General features: G+C 45.5%; 1 long non-coding RNA gene across 2 annotated transcripts in view; it reads right to left on the bottom strand.

Annotated features, from left to right (window-relative positions):
* Window positions 1–6,370: 6,370 nt before the first annotated feature.
* Window positions 6,371–21,308, bottom strand: part of LOC114814157 — a 28,428-nt gene continuing 13,490 nt past the window's right edge. For both annotated transcript variants that reach the window (XR_003761898.1, XR_003761899.1), the window contains exons 3-4: window positions 20,529–20,656; window positions 6,371–6,892 (exon numbers count right to left, since the gene is read on the bottom strand). This is a non-coding gene — a long non-coding RNA (uncharacterized LOC114814157). The remainder of the gene's footprint in view (window positions 6,893–20,528; window positions 20,657–21,308) is intronic.

Here is a 21,308-nt window from a genome sequence, read left to right as displayed (position 1 = left end):
GGGTAATTAAGCTCGTAAGAGGATTGCAGGGTAATTAAAGCCGGGAAAGGACGTCGGCTTGTAGACGGAGAGAGGCGGCAACAAGCAAACGCCGTTTCGGCGGCTCTCCTGGTGTGGTTTGGAGACAGAGACCACAGTCCCTAGACCCAAGGAATTTTCCACCACAGGCCCTCCTCACATCCATTTCTTTTATGGTTCTCGTTAAGCACTTACTACGTAGCAGGCACCGTGTTAAGCACTGGGGTAGATAGGAGACAATCAGGTCGGCCGTCTAAATCGGAGGGAGGAGGATTTAATCTCCATTTTCCAGATGAGGCCCAGAGAAATGAAACGACTTATCCGAGGTCACCCGGCGGGCAAGTGGTGGAGCCGGGATTAGAATCCAGGCCCTCTGGCTCCTGGGCCTCGGCTCTATCCGTTAAGACATGCTGCTCCTGTTAACTGGAGGCAGAGTCTGGGTGAGGGGGGATGATTAATCAATCAATCGAAGGTATTTATTGAGTGCTTACTATGTGCAGAGCACTGTGCTAAGCACCTGAATTCTGCTAACAGAATTAGCAGACACGTTTATAATAAAAATAATAATAATAATAATAATTGTGGTATTGGTTAAGCATTTACTATGTGCCAGGCACTGTTATAAGCGATGGGGTGGATACAAGTTAATCAGGTTGGACACAGTCCCTGTCCCACGTGGGGCTCACGGTCTTAATCCCCACCTTACAGATGACATCGCTGAGGCCCTGAGAAGTGAAGTGACTTGCCCAAGGTCACACAGCAGATAAGTGGAGGAGCCCGGAGTAGACCCCAGGTCTTTCTGACTTCCAGGCCCATGCTTTTTTATTACCCTATTTATTTTGCTAATGAGGTGTCCATCCCCTTGATTCTATTTATCGCGATTATGTTGTCTTGTTTTTGTCCATCTGTCTCCCCCGATTAGACTGTGAGCCCGTCATCGGGCAGGGATTGTCTCTATCTGTTGCCGAATTGTATATTCCAAGCGCTTAGTACAGTGCTCTGCACATAGTAAGCGCTCAATAAATACCACTAAGTGAATGAATAGGTCGTGTTGCTTTTCCCAGCCCATACCAAGCATACGGTCGGTGAGAGGGTGAGGAGAGTAGATTGGTCTGACCATCCTATTTTTGGTGGAATAATTAGACACTTGAACAGAGACCATTTATGTTGCCCCAAAGCCCCTTTATGACTGAAATATCCAGGATTTGGGTCCACCGAAACAAAAGAACATTTCAAACATCGGCGGTGTCTTCTTCAAACACGAAGCTTCGGTTTCAAAGAAGACACTGCTGATGGGCAGACTTCTGTTATAATAATGAGTGGTGTTTATTCAACGCCTACTTTCTACAAAGCATTGCTCTAAGCAGTGGGGTAGATACGAAGTCATCAGGCAGGACGCAATCCCTGCCTCACACGGGGCTAATGTGGAGCCGGGATTAGAATCCAGGCCCTCTGGCTCCTGGGCCTCGGCTCTATCCGTTAAGACATGCTGCTCCTGTTAACTGGAGGCAGAGTCTGGGTGAGGGGGGATGATTAATCAATCAATCGAAGGTATTTATTGAGTGCTTACTATGTGAGAGCAAAAGGAAGGGGGAACAGATATTGAGACCCTATTTTACGGATGTGGAAACTGAGCCACAGACAAGCGAAATGGCTTGCCCGAGGTCACACAAGCAGGCAAGTGACAAAACTGAGATTAAAGCCCATGTCTTGTACGTTCGTCGTGGGCAGGGGACAGGTCTGCCAACTCTGTTGTATTCTACTCCCCCAAGCGCCTAATACAGTGTCTCCGCACACAGTGAGAACGCAATAAATACCATTTATTGATCGATTGCCTCTCAGACACGGGCACTCTCCACTAGTCCAAGCCGCTTCTCAGTTTAAATTTCATCTTTCCTGCTAAGAAGAAATCGGTTTATGTTTGTCTGCTTTCCCACAATGCCACGTAATGTAGGCTAACTAAAGGCAATTTCCCAAAGGCCATCAAGGGATTGAGAAGCCTCTCGAAATGCCATCAACTTTACACAAGCATTTGAATACCAAGAGAGTCTTCGAGCAAAAGAGGCTAGGAAGCATTCTAAATGTCACACTGAAATTTTTGCTCATCTTGAACTGCCATTATTTTGCCACAGAATATCGGTCATACTATCTTTCATTTATTATTTGTTCCATTCGACGTTGTCTCTGACCATATGTCCCTATTCAGACGGGATTATCTTTGATTGCTGTCGGCTTGCCTGGGTTATTTTGGAAAAAGAGACAAATGTCTCCCGATTAGAAATGTTCCCAGAAGGATTGGCGACATTCAATCAATCACCGGTATTTATTGAGCACTTAATGTGTGCTGAGCACCGTACTAAGTGCGTGGGAGAGTGAAATAAAACAGTGATTCATTATGATTATTGCTATACAATTCATTCAGTTGTAGAATGTATACAGATCGCAAAACCTTTGAGGAGAGGGAACTGTGTTCTGTCTCTGTCATTCTTTCCAAAGCACTTTTACAGGATCAGGCCATTTTTCCCAGTACTTAATTCAGCAATTTTTTTCATGGCATTTGTTACGCGCTTACTATGTACTGGGCACTGTACTAAGCTCTGGGGTAGATCCGAGCTAATCAGGTTGAATTAGGTCCCTGTCCCTTATGGGGCTCACCATCTTAGTCCCCATTTTCCAGATGAGGTAACCGAGTCCCGGAGAAGTGCAGTGACTTAGCGGAGGTCACACAGCAGACAAGTGGCGGAGGCAGAATTAGAACCCAGATCCTTGTGGTTATGCACGCAGTGGGTACTCACTCATGGATCGCTGGTGTAGACAGCCCCAGCCCCAATCTGATCTAAAAGACCCCCACACGTCTTGCCGAAAGAGCCTGACCCCCGAAAGATCTCCTAAATCCACAAAAGCTGGTCAGTCGATGTCAAATTTAAAAGAGATTAGAATTGAGCTCTCCTCCTCCTCCTCTCAAGAACCCGTTGGGAAACCACCAAAACTCAACAGGCTCAGGTCTATCCTTTTACAGCCCATCACGCCTGAAGAATCCAGAATCGGAAGAATCCCGTGTCTGATGAAATACGGGGTGAATTTTAAAATACTTTTCCTCCGGAATGATTTCATTCTTTTGAGATGACTTCATTTGAGTGCCTCCGCATCTGATGATAAGTCACATGACTTTGAAGCAGCATGGTTTAGTGGATGGAGCAGGAGCCTGGGTGTCAGGAGGATCTGTGTTCTAATCCCGCTCTGCCGCCTGTCTGTTGTGTGACCTTGGGCAAGTCACTTCACTTCTGTGGGCCTCAGTTACCTCATTTGGAAAAAGGGGTTAAGTCTGTGAGCCCCACATGGAACAGGGACTGTGTCCAACCTGATTAACTTGTATCTATCCACTGCTTAGAAGAGTGCTTGATGCATAGTAAGTGCTTAACAGGTATCATAGTCACTATTATTATTGATAATAATTATTGATAATTGTTATTAATGGACACCGGCTCCTAGACCTTCCCCAGCTTCACTGGTATTTTGGAGTTCATTCCTCTCTAGTGGTGGTTTTCTTCTTTTCTAGCGAATGTATATTTTGCCTTATTCTAGCCCCGGCTTCTGAAATAGCTTGGGTCTCATTTTCCTCTTGAAGCCATAGGAATAAAGGTCTTGCTGGTGCTTTCTCTGTAAATATTCCATAAATACTAAGCCCTGGGCTTCTGCCACATTGCTTTCTTGTGGCCCTCCGTGACCACCATTATTCCTGCTACTAAGCACGCACTCACATACATATATCAATCAATGAATCCCCCAACTTCAAAACTTATTGAAGGCCCATCTCCTCCAAGAGGCCTTCCCTGACTAAGCCCTCATTTCTTCTTTCCCACTCCCTTCTGCATCGTCCTGACTTGCTCCCTTTATTCATCCCCCCTCAGCCCCACAGCACTTATGTCCATATTTCTCATTTATTTGTTTCTCTTAATGTCTCACTCCTCCTCTAGACTGTAAGCTCATTGTGAGAGGGGAATGTGTCTATTATAGTGTTGTGTTGTACTCTTCCAAGCGCTTAATACAGTGTCCTGCATGCAGTAAGCACTCCAAAAATATGATTCACTGTTGATCGGTCGATTGGTTCATAAAGCCACTGTTAGAACACTGTTCTAAGCACTTGGGTGAGTATATTTATATCAAAGTATTGCACAGTGTAGCAGGGTATTGTAACACAAACGTAAACCCTCTCTCCTCTCTCTCATAGCATTTCTCTGCGAGAAGCTCCAAGAGTGTCAAAGCCATGTTCTTAACTGATGAGATCTCCTGAGATTAATAATCATGACATTTGTTAAGTACTCACCGTGTACCGAGCACTGTGCTTAGAGCTGGGGTAGATACAAGGGAATCAGATAGGGTACAGTCCTTGTCCCTCAAGAGGCTCAGAGACCGAGAGGCAAAGAGCGAAGGTATTTTAACCCCATTTTACAGATAAAGAAACTGAGACCCAGAGAACTGAGACCACACTCGTGGTCTCACAGCAAAAACACAGAGCTGGTAATCGGGTGACCTGGGTCCTAATCCAGCCTCCACCACTTTCCTGTTCTGCAACCCTTTAGGTAAATCACTTTGCTTCATTCATTCATTCGATAGTATTTATTGAGCGCTTACTGTGTGCAGAGCACCGCACTGAGCTCTTGGAAAATACAGTTCAGCAATAAAGAGAGACAATCCCCTGCCCACACTGGGCTTATAGTCTAGAAGGGGGGCGACAGACATCAAAACAAGTAAACAGGCATCAGTAGCATCAATATAAATAAATAGAATTATAGCTATATACACATCAAAACAAGGACACAGGCTTGTTATTATTATTGTTGTTATCATAATTTCAGTGGCAGAGCTGAAATTAGAACCCGTGTCTTCTGACTCCCAGGTTGTGCTCTTTCCACAAGGCCACACTGCCTGACTCTCTCCTTCTCTTTCCACCCCGCCCTTCCTTTTCTCCCCTGCCCTCACCGTCTCTCTCCGCTCTTTCTCTCTTTCCTCTCTGTCTCCGCCTCTCTCCCTGTTTCTCTTCTCCCTGGCTTACTCTCTCCTCTGTTTCCCCTCTCGCAGAGCGAATGAAGACCTGAACAACTCCACCAGAATCCTGGGGACAACGTGGACCAGCCCCCTCAAACTGAGGTTCTGAAAGGGGGAGAGAAGGGTTATGAAAGGGTTATGAAAGGGGGAGTCTTTTGAAATCCTCAAGGGAAAACTACCTACCGGCTCAAGATTCTTGCTCCAACTCCGACCTCGGGAACTCACCGCCCCCGAATCGCCTCTGAACCCACCGTAACGTGGAGACTGAAACACTAAGTCATCCACGGACCCGATTCTCCTTCGCCCTCCTACCTGCCAATCCTTCTAGTTTCCATCTCCTAGTCTGCAGACCGAAAGAACGGTGAGTTTCTTGAGGGCAGGAGAAACTAGACTATTAATTCAGTTATTCTCTCCCAAGGGCTTAATCCCGTGCTCTGCAAGTGATAGGTCCTCGGTCGATATCACCCACTGATAGGTTTATAATTCAACGGGGACAGCTAGTTGTCGTGTACGCGGTAGCTGCAAAAAGTGTCCACTAATTCAGATTTGGTAGCAAAGATCCTATCTATCCTGTCGCCAACAGAAAGGCAAGATTTCAGTGCTGCCGCTTCAAGCGAGGAGGGCTTAGTGTGCGACGTAGGAAAATATTCTTACATTCCTGGTTTCACCGAGGTGCTGCTGAAAATATCTTTCTTTCAGCCATCTCTCTCCCTCATCTCTATTTCTCTTCTCCTCTCGCTTTCGTCTTTCTCTCTCCTCTCTCTCTCTCCCTGTCACTCTTTCCCTCTCCCTCCCTCCTTTGTCTCTCTGTCTCTCTCTTTTCCTCCCTCTCTCTTTCATTCATTCATTCAGTTGTGCGCTTGGGAGAATATGATATGACAGTAAACAGACACATTCCCTGCCCACAGCGAGTTTACAGTCTAATGGGGGAAGACTAACATTAATATAAGTTATATTTATATTTATTTCTCTTTCTCTTTCCCTCCCTTTCTCTCCCTCCCTTTCTCTCCCACTCCATCGTTGTCTCTCTTCCTCCATCTCTGTCTCTCTCCATCCGGCTCTGCCATTTGTCAGCTGTGTGACTGTGGGCAAGTCACTTCACTTCTCTGTGCCTCAGTTACCTCATCTGTAAAATGGGGATTAACTGTGAGCCTCCCGAGGGACGACCTGATTAACCCGTATCTACCCCAGCGCTTAGAACAGTGCTCTGCACATAGTAAGCGCTTAACAAATACCAACATTATTATCTCTCTCCCTCTCTCCTCGTGTCTCCCTCCCTCCCTTCCCTTTTCCTTCTGTCTTTGTTTCCCTGCAGGTCTCTCCCCGTCTGCCTGTCTGTCTGTCCATCTCTTTTCACCGCTTAATTGAAGAGGCCTTCACTTCACTTCAGTCCACAAAATGAAGGTACCTCAATGAAGGTTCCATTTCAACTTACCTTGAGCAAGTTGGAGCAAGTGGCGATTAGCCGTCGTCGTAGCCCGACTGGAGTTCTGGGAAGTTACTGTGGAAACTAACCCTTCTGACACCAGCCGGTCTCCGTGCGAAGTTAAAATTAGCGTTCATTCTCACGCTCCCGCTTTCCCCACTGAAAAAAGACTCCAGCGCTTGTTTTCTCCATCCACATTTTCAATTAACCGTTTCACAAGGCCGAAGCTTGGCCATCATTTGCAATTTTAAGAAAATTCGTTGGGTGAACGATCTAAAAAGAAGATGTTCTGCTTTTGTTTATGTGAAAATTTAGCAATTTCTGTTTTTATTGTAATGAGTTTGGGGGAATCTTTCTTAAAGCATTTTCAGATTTAGGCAGCCTGTCTTCTGGTGACATCTGAAATTTAAGCAGAAAAATATTCATCTTTAATGAGACTTCATGGAAACACTGCTGCATTTTCCAGAAAGAATTCATTTGGGCATGTGAAACTTGCTTGAAAGCCATAGTGAATTTTAAGCATTTTATGACCCTCAGTGAAAACCGCTTATCTACTTTCAAGAGTTCTATTTTTTTCTGAAATACCTGCTCAGTAAAGGGACAATCTTCCTTCACATTCTTCTCAAACTCATCTTCTAAATTCTACCTCACTTCTAACTCCCCAGCCTCACCCATCAGTTCTATTTATTGAGCGCTTACTATGTGCAGAGATCTGTACTAAGCGTTTGGGAGAGGACAGTATAATAGAGTTGGTAGAGACATTTCGTGCCCTCAGTCACCTGAGGAGAGGAGAAGAGGTGAGAGGAGGGAGAAGGCTAGAATTCATCCATCGAGCATATTTCTTGAGTGCTTTCTACGGGCAGGGAGCTGTACTAAACGCTTGGGAGAGGATACTCTAACAGAGTTGGTGGACACATTCCCTGCCCTCAATCTCTTGAGGAGAGACGAAGGAGAGGAGGGAGAAAGCTAGAATGAATCGATCGATCGTATCTATGGAGTGCTTACTATGGGCAGGGAGCTGTACTGAACGCTGGGGAGAGGATGATGCGTTTAGAGTTGGCAGACGTGTTTCCTGCCCACAAGGAGTTTCTTCACTGATGCTTTTCCTCCCTCCCCGATTCCGACAGATCACACAGTTCTCATCTTCAAAGCTCTTTTGAAAGCCCGTCTCCTTTCCAAAGCCCATATGAGGTTCATTTCCAATCTCCCCACTCTGCACATAGTAAGCGCTCAGTAAATACCATCGGACGAACGAATGAATGAATGAATGAATATCCCGCTAGATCCAAGTCAAACACCCATATCCCCAGTCTTGCATAGCAGAAATATTCACGACCTCCATAATTAGTTTTGTACATAGCTGATTCCTCTCTCAGGGTGGCACCCGGAGAGTTTCCAGTTCTCTAACAGCCTCGACTACGGGAGGGAGAGTCTAGCAGAGGCCTTTCCGTTCCTTCTCTAGCTTGGCCAGTGGCTAGCGAGTAGAAGGCCGTCTGCTACGAGTCAAAACTCACCTCTGCTGGGCAGCAGCGGCGCGGGAGAGAGTCGAGGGTGGAGACTAAAGTTTACGACGCAGAAGGAGGCCTCGGTCAACCGCTTCCATACTTTTACCAAGAAAACTCTACGGATACGCCACCAGAAGGATCGAAGACGGAGGTGGGGCGTTCTGGGAGGGATGTGTCCATGGCATCACTCCACGGACGCATCGGTGGGTCCAGGACGACTCGACGGCATAAGACGAGACATAGCTCGTATGTCTACCAAGTCTGTTTTATTGTACTCTCCCAGTTGCTCTGTATGCAATAAGCGCTCAGTAAATACCACGGATTCGCTGTTTCATCGTTCTCTTACTGCTGTCTTTCCCCCACTATATTGTAAGGTCCCCGAGGGCCGGGATTATGCATAATCATTTTACTATACTCTCTCAAATGCTTAGTAATAATAAGAATGATTATGGTATTGGTTAAGTGCTACGTGCCAAGCTCTGTACTAGACGCTGAGGTAGAATAAAAGGAATCAGGACAGGCGGAGTTTTTCCTAAGCGCTTGGGAGAGTACAGTACAATGGAATTAGCAGACACGTTCGCTGCCCGTAACGGGCTGGCAGTCCAGAGGGCTATTAATATAAATAAATAATTTATAATAAATATTTGTACATAAATAATAGTAATGACAACGTTGGTATTTGTTAAGCGCTTACTATGTGCAGAGCACTGTTCTAAGCACTTGGGGAGATACAGGGTAATCAGGTGGGACTGCACAGTCTTCATCCCCATTTTCCAGATGAGGGAACTGAGGCACAGAGAAGTTAAGCGACTTGCCCACAGTCGCACATACATAACAATAATAATAATAACAATGTTGGTATTTGTTAAGTGCTTACTATGTGCAAAGCACTGTCCTAAGCTCTGGGGTAGATACGGGGTCATCAGGTCGTCCCACGTGAGGCTCACAGTTAACCCCCATTTTACAGATGAGGGAACTGAGGCACGGAGAAGTGAAGTGACTTGCCCACGGTCACACGGCTGACAAGTGGTAGAGCTGGGATTCAAACCCATGACCTCTGACTCCCAAGTCCGAGCTCTTTCCACTGAGCCATGCTGCTTAAATGTTGTGAGGGTGGGGGTGGGGCAGATATTAACTATAATTTAAATTTAAATCATAACTGATTAACTTGTAGGGGCACTAAAATTATAATTATGGTATTAAGCGATTACGATGTGCCCAGCACTGTTCTAAGCACTGGGGTAGACAGATATACAATCACGTTGTCCCACGTGGGGCTCACAGTCTTAAGCCCCATTTTACAGATGAGGTAACTGAGGTGCAGAGAAATTAAGTGACCTGCCCAAAGTCACACAGCTGATAAGTGGCAGAGCCGGAATTAGAATCCACGACCTCTGACTTTCAAGCCCGTGCTCTTTCCACTAAGCCCCAATGCTTGTCACATAGTAAAAGCTTAACAAATACAACATTTATAAGAATAAGAATAGTAATAACTCTCTCGTGGGGCCTAAGATTCTGGTTCATTTTGCTTGTACCTATCTCAGCGCTTAGTACAGTGCCTGGCAAATAGTAAGTGCTTAACAAATACCATAATTATTACGGTTATTAGGTTTAGGGGTTTCTCTTTCTCTCTACAGTAAACTCTGAGGAATAATAATAATAATAATAATAATGTTGGTATCTGTTAAGCGCTTACTATGTGCCGAGCACTGTTCTAAGCGCTGGGGTAGACATAGGGGAATCGGGTTGTCCCACGTGGGGCTCACAGTCTTCATCCCCATTTTACAGATGAGGGAACTGAGGCCCAGAGAAGCGAAGTGACTTGCCCACAGTCACGCAGCCGACAAGTGGCAGAGCTGGGATTCGAACTCATGAGCCCTGACTCCAAAGCCCGTGCTCTTTCCACTGAGCCACGCTGCTTCTCCGTGGCATCCACTCAATACCAAATATTCATAAGGACATAAGGTGTGCAATTTTCCAGGCGGGCTAACCCCAATGGACACCTTTGTGTTTTACCGTTTTCAAATGGCTTTCAGCTTTCATCCTCAACCACAGATTTAATCGTTGACAAATGGCCATCCATTTGGTTCCACACCCTCGTATTTCACTCACCCTCAGACTCCTTTTTTGATTCATTTGGCCAGATTTACTTTTATGGAAGTGTGAGTGTTGGATCCTAAAATTATATATCAAAAAAACTGTCAAGAACGGTCACAGCAAGGATTTAGTCTCAATACACGGCTTAAATAATGACTGAGAAACACTCCTTTTAAAACTTTATGGGTAAACGTAGAGGAATGTTCGCTGTGCATTATTCAGCAGCCTATCGATATCAAATAGATTTAGGGTGGGAGCGGATCACGTGCACCACCTGGATTTTCTGGACTCATTTCTCTGCCCCAGAAACAGAGGCGGAAACTATCACCGTTTGTCGCGGATGGGAACGTGGCTACTAACTCCTGTTTTGTCGTACTCTCCCAAGCGCTTAGCACAGTGCTCTGCCTACAGCGAGTGCTCAATAAATACCGTTGATTGACTGATCACCCCCAGGATTTTGGCTGGCAACTCTGGAGCCACTCGATCGATCAATCAATCGTATCTATTAAGAAGTTAATTGGCGCAAGGCATCGCACTAAATGCTCGGGCGAGTAAAATATAACGGAATCGGTAGGCATTTCCCTGCTTACAAGGAATTTACAGTCCAGAGGGAGGAACGTAAAGCCTAAAGGATGAATAGTAATGATAGTCAATCGATCGATCGTATTTACTGAGTGCTTACTGTGTGCAGGACACTGTACTAAGCATTTGGGAGACTAAAGCACAACAATATAACAGACACATTCCCTGCCCACAATGAGCTTACAGTCTAGGGGGGAGACAGACATTAGTATGAATGATTTATTTATATTACCTATATCTGTATATATATATTTATATATATATGAATATTTTATATTACCTATAGCTGTGTATATATATTTTTATATATGCAAATAAATATTCATATGTATAAATGAATAGGTTCGGGTGGGCTTGGTTGGATTTCCACCCATTGTTCCATATGGTGACACTGCACGTCCAATGACACAGTCAGGATTAGAACCCAGGTCCTTCTGACTCTCAGGCCCGTGCTCTACCCGCTAGGCCACAGCGCTGCATTGCCTAAGATGAGGGCAGCTGGATACGAAAGCATCAAGAGCCTCCTAAATGTTTAATCACAAGATCCAGATTAAGGGATATTGTGGTCACTAAGTTAAATCAGGCTCCTGTCTTCTATTTGAAACTCGGTCCGAAGACGCGCTAGCTTCAAGTGGCGTCTGGAAGGAATCCTAAAAAATAAAACGGCAATTTGTTCGAGGCCATGCACGCAGATGGGGGTTAATTCCTTAGCTAATGCCTTAGTAGGAAGCCACATTCTCAGATTCCTCGCGGGAATCCTTCTGGTGGGCCTGGCCGGGTTTCCGGAGCCTAGACTGTAAACTCGTTGTGGAGGGGGAATGTGTCCGTTCTATCATTCTCTTGTACTCTCCCGAACGCTTAATACAGTGCTCTGCACATAGTAAGTGCTCAATAAATACGACTGAGTGACTGACGGGAGTGAGCGTTGCCTTTCAAAACCAACAGGCATCGCTCCCGAAGGGCTCAAATTCTATCCCCAAACCCGCTGGAAAAGACCAATATCTGTGAAATCGGAGGGGAGAAGGGGAGAGGGGAACTAGTGGGTTGGAGGTGGGGAGAACCAAAAGTTGGAGAAGTTGGATCCATCCCTAACCCCACGTTTAGATGCCTGGAAGGAAATCATCCGGAGGTTCTTCCCAGCCGCGTGTTGCCGTGGAGACATGATGGACCACTGGTCCTATCCGATCATGACGTCGCCGGAGGGCTTGTACCACTAACGTATTGAGAAATTTTTAGGAAGAGAACCGGATCGATTCTGGGATAGGGAAGGCAGCAGGATGGCAGGAGCTTAAACAAAACGTTAGTCCTCTTAACTCTGACCTGAAGGGGGAATTCCCGGTTTCATTGACTCACTGATTCGATTTGATAATTGCCCTGGCAGTTGGCTTGGCTCCCTTTTTCCAGCTTTAGACGTATCAAGGGTCTGGTTTGGGGGATGCCAGTGAGCGCCCAAAGGCTGTCCTATAGAGCGCTCTGTTTAGATGTTACGTTAGTAACAGCAGATTTCCTCCTACAGCCCAGCTCACGCACTTAGCTCCTCTAACGCCAGTCGATTCACTGTGCCTCGATTTCATTTCTCTCACCTCCGACCCCACACCCACGTCCTGCTTCTGACCCAGAACGCGCTCCCTCTTCTTACGACAGACCACCGCTCTGCCATCTTCAAAGCCTTATTAAAACCCCATCTCCAAGAGGCCTTCACCAACTAAGCCCTCTCTTCTTCTCCTCCCACTCCCTTCCACGTCACCCCTTTACGTGGATTTGCGCCCTTTATTCACCCCTCTCTCAACCTCACACCACTTATGTCCGTACTTCTAATTTATTCACTTCTATTAAAGCCCGTCTCCCCCTCTAGACAGTAAGCTCTTCGTGGGCAGGGAACGTGTCTACCAACTCTTCTCCCCTTTCCATCGCCCCGACTCCCTCCCTCTGCTCTGCCCCCCTCCCCGCCCATAGCAGTTGTGTATGTAGGTACATAGTTATTATTCTATTTATTTTATTAATGATGTATATGTATCTATAATTCTATTTATATTTATCGATGTTATTTATGCCCGTCTACTTGGGAGTTTTTTGGTTGTTTTGTTGTCTGTCTCCCCCTTCTAGACTATGAGCCCGTTGTTGGGTAAGGGTTATCTCTATTTGTTGTGGAATTGTACCTTCTAAGTGCTTAGTACAGTGCTCTGCACACGGTAAGCACTCAATAAATTCAATCGAATGAATTGAATGAATGAATGAACTCCGCTCTATTGTACTCTCCCAAGCGGTTAGTACAGTACTCGGCACACAGTAAGCGCTCAATAAATATGACTGCTTATAATCGACTAATTAATCAAACTAGCCAGGTGGCCCACGACGATTAAAAAGATCCTAGGAAGAGCTACTTCTCGGTGCATATTTCCAAATTGCACACGCCAGCTCTATGGGTTGTGGAATGATAGCAGCTTTGTGACTTCACGCAGACATCTCTATAACTATTCTCGTGGAGTTTACTGAAAATATTTTATTGTTAATTAGGCTGGGGATGGAATTTCCTGCAAAATGGGCTAGGTTTATGGAGCTTTAAAAGTCATTGATTCATTGCTTATGGAGCGGTGGACTCAAGATGGCATTTCAGACTATCGAAGCTCCCACCAAACTCATCCTTTTCCCTGCAAGGATCCAAATGATATTGACTCTACCACAGTCCAGGAGCTAAATCTATGGGGAAAAATAGAGAAATTGAATTTTCACCCTCACGAATTCAGGTGGAATAGGTGAACTCCCTCCAAGCCTAAGGATTTACCCTTAGCTGATAGGGCCATTAATTGTATCTTCAGTGCTATCGTGCTCTCCCCAGCATGTCGCACAGTGCTCTGCACACAATACGTGCCCAATCAATGATGTGATTTATCAATCGGTCAATCAGTGGTAGTTACTGAGCGCTTTCTATGTGCAGAGCACTGTACTAAGAATACGCTAGAACGGAGTTAGTAGATCCATTCCCGTCCCACGAGGAGTTAACTGTCTAGTGGAGGGAATCTGTTGTTTAGCAAGTGCTTTATAGGTGCCAAGCACTGTGTTAAGCACTGGGCGAGATACAGATAATCAAATCTGACACAGTTCCTATGTCATGAAGCTCACAAGCTAATAATAATAATAATTATGGTATTTTTTATGCTCTTACTAAGTACCACGCCATGTTCTAAGTGCTGAGGCAGATACAAGGTAATCAGGTTGGACACAGCCCCTGTCCCACATGGGGCTCACAGTCTTAATCTCCATTTTACAGGTGAGGTAACTGAGGCCCAGAGAAGCGAAGTGACTTGCCCAAGGTCACACCGCAGACAAGTGGCCGAGCTGGCATTAGAACCCACATCCTCTGACTCCCAAGCCCGTGTTCTTGCCACTAAGCCATGCTGCTTCCACGTCCCATTTTACAGACGAGTACACCGAGGCCCAGGGAGGTGAAGTGACTCATCCAAGGACACACAGCGGGCCCGTGGCAGAACTGGGACTAGAACGCAACTGTCCTGGCCGCCAGGTTCATGCTCTTCCCATGAGAACACACTGCCTCTCCAATTGCTCGCTTCTTTCCTCGCCTGACTGATTGGAGATACCAGATGCAATTTTCCCTGTGGTTTTCCTAAGAGACCTGTTTTTTTGCCGCACAAAGTACAATCCAAGTAACTGTGAATGTGCACAGAGGGTGTGAGTCACTTATTTTCTATACTCTCCCCACTTTAATTTGTTCCTAAAAATACAGAGAGCACATTAAAGTTGAAGAGGGGAGAGGCGGGCAGTTGAGGGAAGAAGAAAGCAGGCGGGGCGTGGGTGTTGGAGAGGAAATTAAAATTATAAACTTGCCCATTAGATTGTAAACTCCCAGTGGGTAGAGACCAGCTGCTCCCAAGTGGCTGGTAAAGTGTTTTTCAATCAGCAGACTCAGTGAAATCCACGGATGAATAAAAGGGGAGATGAGGAAAAGGACTGAGGAGGAAAGGAGGAGAAGGCAAGATAGGTTAATAAAGGATAACTTAGTACCTCTCTTTACGCGTCCGAAGGATTTTGATAAGGAAGAAGAATCAGTAGTTCTTCAAGTCTAAAGGCCAAACTAGGGGGGAAAGGCTTAAATTAAAGCAGGAGAGATTTCAGTTGGACATAAAGGAGAATTATTTTGTTCACCCCTGTGATAAGATCCTGAAAGAGGCAACCAAGAGAGACTTCGGTGACCCTTTTCCTGGAAAATATTAGTAAGCGAAAGGCGATTTTATTAATCAATCAATCATTTGTATGCTGAGAAGCAGCGTGGCTCAGTGGAAAGAGCCCGGGCTTGGGAGTCAGAGGTCATGAGTTCGAATCCCGGCTCTGCCACTTGTCAGCTGTGTGACTGTGGGCAAGTCACTTAACTTCTCTGTGCCTCAGTTACCTCATCTGTAAAATGGGGATTGACTGTGAGCCCCACGTGGGACAACCTAATTCTCCTGTGTCTACCCCAGCGCTTAGAACAGTGCTCTGCACATAGTAAGCGCTTAACAAATACCAACATTATTATTATTATTCCCGGGTGGAGAGCAGTTTTAACAGTTTGGGCTCAGTGGAAAGTGTGCAAAGAGTCTGGGACCGGGATTCAGAGACCTGGGTCCGTCTCCCAGCTCTGCCACTTGCCTGCCACGTTACCTTGGACAAGACACTTAACTTCTCTGGGCCTCAGTTTCCTGATGGGAATTAACTACCTATTTTCCTTTCTTTTTAGGCTGTCAGCCCCATGTGGGACAGGAACTGTGTCTGACCTGATTATCTTGTATCCACCCCACCATTTAGTACAGGGCTTGGTACATAGTAAGTGCTTAATCATTTAGAGAAGGAGGAGTGGAAGGAACACGGGCCCGAGAGTGAGAGGATCTGGGTTCTAATTCCGGATCCGCCACTTGCCGGCCTCGTGATCTCGGGCAAGTCACTTAACTTCTCTGTGCCTCCATTTCCTCAGCTGGAAAAAGGGGATTCAATAGTTGTTCTAATAATAATAATAATGGTATCTGTTAAGTGCTTAACTATTTGTCAAGCACTGTACTGGGGTAGATACAAGCAGATCGAGTTGGACACAGTCCCTGTCCCACTTGGGGCTCAGAGTCTCAATCCCCATTTTACAGAGGAGATAACTGAGGCCCAGAGAAGTGAAGTGACTCGCCCCAAGTCACACAGCAGATGAGCGGTTGAGCCGGGATTAGAACCCATGACCTTCTGAATCCCAGGCCCGCTCCTGCATTGAATGGGAGCCTTGTATCGGACAGTGACTGTTTCTGACCTCACTGACTTCTATCTACCCCAGTGCTTAGAATGGTGCTTGGCCCATAGAAAGTCCTTACGAATACCATAAGTGTGCATTATTAATAATTATTAAATACCAAACTTACTACTTACCATAGTTACCAATTTCTTGGCCCTCAAGTACAGACAAGACAATCTGTTCTCTAAGCTCAAACCCACTGATCCAACTCACCCTGAAGATTTTGCGGGGTTTACATTACGTTAACTTATTTCTGAGCTTTAATGTCCTGGAAAGTTCTTCTGCTCAAATTCCTCGAGTACTCACAGCTTCCTAATTTCCCGAATGGTTGCCCCGGCTTTCGAAATTCTTTCGCGTTTGAACGATCGCTATTGTGGTGTTATATCAAAGCTTCTCCCTTCAGCAGGCTCAAAAGCCAGTCTTGTAGGGTAGCAATGTGATTCCTCATCCGCAAAACTTCCTTCGGTGGGAAGTTCTCGGAGACTCGATCAACTGACATTTTCTTTTAATGCAGGCAAATTCAGGACCGACAGCTTCGAGGATTTTTACGGCATCCCTCGAAATCCCTCTCCTGATCAATACCGCCATGGGATGCTTTGATTTACTATGTCTTTCTCTTTTGGTTCCTTACCCCCAGACTTACTCTTTTATTTCTGTCTGCATTAGATGGAATTTGCCCACTACCGTCTTGGGCAATCAATCAATCCATTCTATCTACTGAGCACTAACTATGTGCAGATCAGTGGCTTGGGAGAGGACAATACAACAGAATTAGCGGTCACCTGCCCTGCCCATACCAAACTTAAAGTCTAGAGGGACCAGAAAGAGAAACCGGGCCTCTTTCGATCCGCTTAGCTTGTTCGACTGAATCGCGTGCCGACCCCACCAGGCTCGGACGTTTTATCTACCTCCTCTTCTGCCTCTGAACTTTTCCCCAAGCTGTCTCTCATATCCAGCACCTCCCTCCCCTCTTTCAAATGTCAGCCACCTTCGGGATGCTTTTCTCACTGAACCTCACTCTTTCCCCTCTTCTAATTTGCTTGCATCTGCCCCAGTGCTTAGTACAAAGCCTGGCCCGTAGAAAGCGTTTAACAAGTACCACAATCATTACAGTTAATCTACAGCCCCTCCTCCCTGCCAACAGCAAATATTCCTCAAGGAGCTCAGTGGCCTCCCTACGTCCGGACTCTCCTAATCAATAAGTCACTCAGTGGCACTTAGTGAGCGCTTCCTATGTGCAGAGCACTGTACTAAGCACTTGGGAGAGTAAAATACAATAGAATTAGTGGTCTCATCCCCTGTCCATACCGAGCTTACCAGCCAAAGGGGAAGTGGATACTAATATAAGTAATTTGTTATATATAATTTAAAGATACATAAGTGCTATGAGGTTGGGGTAAATATCAAATGCCCAGAGGGCATAGATCCGAAAGCATAGATGACTCAGAAGGGAGAGCGAGATGGGGAAAAAAGAGTTTAATCGGGGAAGGTCTCTTGGAGGAGATGTGATCTTAATAATGCTTAATCATACTCCCCTCTCCTGCCTCTGGTTGACTCCACTGCCCTGATCATTTTTCTAAAACCTTACCCTCAGCACATCCCGCCAGCCTCAAAAACCTCCAGGGGCAACCCATTCCTGGCCGCATCAAACAGAAACCCTTTTTTATGGGATTTCTTAAGAGCTTACTATGTACCAGGCACCGTACTAAATGCTGGGGTAGATACAAGCTAATCAGGTTAGCCCACACGGGGCTCACAGTCTTAATCCCCATTTTACAGATGAAGGAACTGAGGCCCAGAGATGTGAAGCGACTCACCCAAGGTCACACAGTGGCTCAGTGGAAAGACCATGGGCTTTGGAGTCAGGGCTCATGAGTTCGAATCCCAGCTCTGCCACTTGTCGGCTGTGTGACTGTGGACAAGTCACTTAACTTCTCTGTGCCTCAGTTCCCTCATCTGTAAAATGGGGATTAAGACCGTGAGCCCCACGTGGGACGACCCGATTCCCCTATGTCTACCCCAGCGCTTAGAACAGTGCTCGGCACATAGTAAGCGCTTAACAAATACCAACATTATTACACAGTGGACAAGTGGCAGAGCTGGAATTAGAACCCAGATTCTTCTGACTCTCAGGGATGGGCTCTATCTCCAAGGCCCTCTTCTCTGAGATGCCTCTGAGTGGTACCGACTTTTCCAGGGCTTGGCACATAGTAAGCACTTAATAGATATCATCATTATTATCATTATTATTACTCCTCTGTGGGAATAGTCCTGGGACTAGGCTGGCCTCCTAATAAACCCCGAGTAAATGAAAAGGAATTGAAAAGAAAATCCCTGTTCTCTCTCCTCCTTAGATTACGAGCCTCTTCTGGAACTGGGACAGATCTCCACTTGGAAAGCTCTCGGTACTTTCTAAGCGCTTAATGTCAGTCAATCGTATTTATTGAGTGCTTACTACGTGCAGAGCACTATACTCGGCTCTAGAGAGATTACAATATAACAATACAGCATTCCCTGCCCACGACGAGTTTATAATCTAGAGGGACAATAATGTGCACTATAACCATGAATAAATATGATGAATAACCCTCAGTTCCTGTCTCTCTGGTCTTGGTTTCCTTGATTTCCTCTTTGAGCCAGTGAACCCTATTTTCAAGCAGAGTGAAATTTGAACCTTTCTGGGGGAAAGAGGCAGAAGAGAATGAGTGTTGGGTGCGGGTACTCGGTTATTTTCTTAAGAACGAGAAATATGTCTCAGTTTCCTGTCTCCCAAAGAGCTGAAATTTCTGCAAAACATCCACTTAGCATCATTAGATGTCCGCATAAACCATGCAACAAGCTCACCCTAAACTCTTTTGACTCATTTAGCAGGAAAGTCATTAATATTCCGAGCCCTTCCCCCGAGAAGACTAATTGCTTTCCTATCGGTCCTTTGCCAACATTATCTATTCACGAGGCAGGGCCTCAAATCTCCTTCTATCAATTTTTATACGATCTCTTAGGTTCCTATCAAGACCCTCCAACATTTTCCAGCCCTGGCTACGCTGCAGAACAAATCAGCTTCCTGTACCATGCAGAACCTGGGGGACAAGTGCTGCTGCGCTACTTTTCTCTTTTTGCGCCCCATTCCTCTAAGCCCCAGACCAATGATGCTAAACAATTTCTCCTTCTTTGTCGATTCCTCCTTTCTTGTGCCCTTCTCCTCTAAAGCCCAAGATCAGAAAGTCATTTTCCAGGATATATTCGTCGGTTTTTGGACCGAAAATAATTAAAGTTTACCTTATGTCTCCTTTAGCCCCAAAACAGTATGGGACCACTGTCGTCTAGTGGATAGAGTATGGGCCTGGAAGTCGGAAGGACCTGGATTCTAAACCCGACGCTGTCCCTTGTCTGCTGTGTGACCTTGGGTGAGTCACTTCACTTCTCTGGGCCTCCTTTCCCTCATCTGTAAAATGGAGATTAAGACTGGGATCCCCATGTGGGGCAGGGACTGTGTCCAACCTGATTGGCCTGCAATTACTTCAGTGCTTAGTACAGTGACTGACACATAGTAAGCACTTAAGAAATACCATAATATACATGGACTCTCCCAAGTGCTTCGTATAGAGCTCTGCACACAGTAAATGTTCAATAAATATGATTGATTAAGGGACTCTATTACTCGAGCACTAATTCCTATACACATCTACTTCCCTTCTTCCTCCTACCTTTAAATAAATAAATGTCTATTTCCCCACTAGAATGGAAGTCCTCTGAAGGTAGGGATCAGGTCTGCTAATTTTATTCTATTATCCCAAGTTCTTAGTAGAATGCTCTGCACACTGAAGGAGCTCAATAAATCCTCTGGTTAACTGGTGGATTGATTGACTGTAACAAACCTTTAACTGGCAATCATCCGGGAGCTGACACGGTGACCCACAATACCAACCGTTTCTCCCCTAGGAAACTATTTTTGCTTTCTACAAAACAATTCAGAGAGAAATAGAGAAGCTGCATGACCTAGCGGGTAGAGCACAGGCCTGGGAGTCAGAGGACCTGGGTTCTAATTCCAGCTCTGCCACTCATCTGCTGGGTCACCTTGGGCAAGGACACTTAACTTCTCTGTACCTCGGTTCCTTCATCTGTAACATGAGGCCTAAGTGGGATGTGGACTGTTTGCAACCTGTTTACCGTGTCTCGACCCCATTGCTTAGAACAGTGCTTGGCATATATAAGCATATATAAATACCGTCATAAAAAAAAACTTTAAATCATGTCCCTGACGAAACCCAAAACGTTCCCAATAGAGACAATCTGAACATTGTGGAAATACTGCCCGCCCAGATAAATGCCCCTTTTAGTTCTCCAATTTCTGATTAAAGGCTCAACAAATACCATTTTAAAAAATGAGTCTTTAGCGTCGCTCTCCTGAGCATTCTTTCTCCGTATTGTCACAGTCCCCTTGCCCGGGATTTAATACATAATCGTCTGTCCCGCCAATGACTCTTCTGAAACCAATCTTCCTTGTCTTTTGTAATTATGCAAAGCTGTTCACTTCGCAGGCCACAAACTAAAGAAGTTTAGTGCGCGGAGAGAAAATTACCCTTTCTAATTAGAATTCTATAGTAGATTCCAACTTCCAGATCGGTGCCAGAGAAGATGGATTCCGTCAACTTCTGCGTCGACAAGGGAAACACTGGATTCGAACACTGGACCAGGAGAAATGTGAACCTGCCATTTGAAAAAAAATTCAACATAGACTCATTTCTTTTTTACGTTCCCTTTTCTAACTGCTTAAGGAAAAAACATGTGGGATCTTTGGATAAAAAGTTATTTTAAGAACCAAAGAAGATTTCTCCTCAAAGGCTGGCTCCTCAATCTTCCCGGTGAATTCAAAAACCTACCAGTCCTACCAATCCTAATTCTGAAACCAGTCCATTTTATTGCCCGTGGTGTGGCTTCCAGCTATTTTTTTTTGTTTTATTAATTTGTTTTAATATGGGAAGCAGCGTGGCTCAGCGGAAAGAGGCTGGGCTTTGGAGTCAGAGGTCATGGGTTCGACTCTCAGCTCTGCCACTTGTCAGCTGTGTGACTGTGGGCAAGTCACTTACCTTCTCTGTGCCTCAATGATCTCATCTGTAAAATGGGGATTAACTGTGAGCCTCCCATGGGACAACCTGATGACCCTGTATCTACCCCAGCGCTTAGAACAGTGCTCTGCACATAGTAAGCGCTTAACAAATACTAACATTATTATTATTATTATTATTAATGGTATTTGTTAAGTGCCTACTATATACCGGGCATTATACTAAACCCTGGAGTAGATACAAGCTAGTCAGGTTGGACACAGTCCATGACCTAAGTGGGCTCAAAGTCTTAT

Source organism: Ornithorhynchus anatinus, chromosome 9 (assembly GCF_004115215.2).
Source record: "Ornithorhynchus anatinus isolate Pmale09 chromosome 9, mOrnAna1.pri.v4, whole genome shotgun sequence".
NCBI classification, from domain to species: domain Eukaryota; kingdom Metazoa; phylum Chordata; class Mammalia; order Monotremata; family Ornithorhynchidae; genus Ornithorhynchus; species Ornithorhynchus anatinus.
This window is presented reverse-complemented; position numbering and strand designations above follow the sequence as displayed.